General features: G+C 43.4%; 1 long non-coding RNA gene across 1 annotated transcript; it reads right to left on the reverse strand.

The window, feature by feature from the left end:
- Positions 1–224: 224 nt before the first annotated feature.
- Positions 225–793, reverse strand: LOC111973429 (uncharacterized). Its single transcript, XR_002878584.2, has 3 exons — positions 709–793; positions 549–611; positions 225–381 (listed from the first exon to the last, which is right to left on the reverse strand). It is a non-coding gene; the product is annotated as an uncharacterized lncRNA (long non-coding RNA).
- Positions 794–1,407: the final 614 nt, after the last annotated feature.

Genomic DNA, 1,407 nt, shown 5'->3' on the forward strand with positions numbered 1-1,407 from the left:
TCTCCTTCCCTCTCTCTGTGGTTATCGCCATCTGCTAGTTGTGCTTCCAAGCATTTTTCATATTATATCTCATCTTTTAATCTTAGGCGATTTTCAAATCATATCTCATCTTTTATATTTGTGAAAGTTTGGGTCCAGAGTTTCATAAAAACCCACCATATTATCATGATATTGAAATGTTACATTCAACCTTGTACACTGAAAGATAGATGATGAAGGGAGATTTCAAAGCCTTTCAAGCCAACGATTATATTTTAAGGCCAAAAACACTCACAGAGCTGCGATACTAGTTGCCCCGGTGATGGAGGCTGGGCGGCGCTGTCCCAGCAGCAGTAAGGGCTCCAGACAGCGAGCAAATTCACCCCTGTAGTCTGTGTTAATCTGAGGGGAGAGAGAGATCATCTAGGTCAGAGCTTGGCTAGCACCTTTCTTTGAGGGAAGAGACAAGACATTTACTGTAGTTCTAGTAAACTGTATACAATACTAATTCTACATGTTGAGAAAAATCACATTGTTTTGTAAGATCAGAGTAGATGAGTCACACTCACTTTGCTGCTTTGCACTGGTCACATTCAATGAGGGAGCTTCACAATCCTCCTCAGCCTCAGTTTCTGTGGAAGAGAGAGAAACCAAGTGTGATGCAAACCTCTGGTGAATTTACCCATTCTATCTTTGATTCTCCCCAGAATATGAAGTGCCAGTACTCACATATCCCATGTCCAGACACTCAAACTTGTTGGCTGAGCTGAGGAAGGCTGAATGAACCTTGGAGAGGGCATCAGTGAGGGTCAGCGGTCAACCACACTGGAGGGCTGGTGAATAATTAACTGTTCAGGTAATAACTAACAATCTATCCCCACTGTCAATTTTATTTATGGGTATAATTTAGTTCCATGTGAGTTCAGCAATTAGTTAGAGATATGGAGATATGAGTTAGGGGTGTCTTATGACCTAACCTGCAGGGTTGGCAGGAGGACAGCAAGGTGTGATATCTGCGCTCCTTTAGCACCTTTTCCTTTACTTCATGTTGGCTGCAAACACACACACAACATTACCACTACACAACTATCCCCTCGATGCAGAGGGTTAAGAAATACCCACACAACAACACAGAAACTCATGCTCTATATATCCAGGTCCTTATCTATAGTCTGCTTCCCATTACAAACACATACACACAGACAGACACACAGACACAGAGACGGAAACACACAGCCTGCCATAAATAGCCTTTAACTCCCTTCTGGGAATCCAGACAGTCACTGGTCTGCTTCCAGGCAGCGGGGCAAGAAAGATGGAGGACTAAGGGCACAAAAATCTCATTAAAAATCTCTACACAATGCAATCTGATACACTTTCTCCCTCACACACTCCAGAGACAGTAATGCTGCCGTCCATTGGCCCCCA

This window comes from Salvelinus sp. IW2-2015, linkage group LG1 (genome assembly GCF_002910315.2).
Source record: "Salvelinus sp. IW2-2015 linkage group LG1, ASM291031v2, whole genome shotgun sequence".
Lineage (NCBI taxonomy): Eukaryota > Metazoa > Chordata > Actinopteri > Salmoniformes > Salmonidae > Salvelinus > Salvelinus sp. IW2-2015.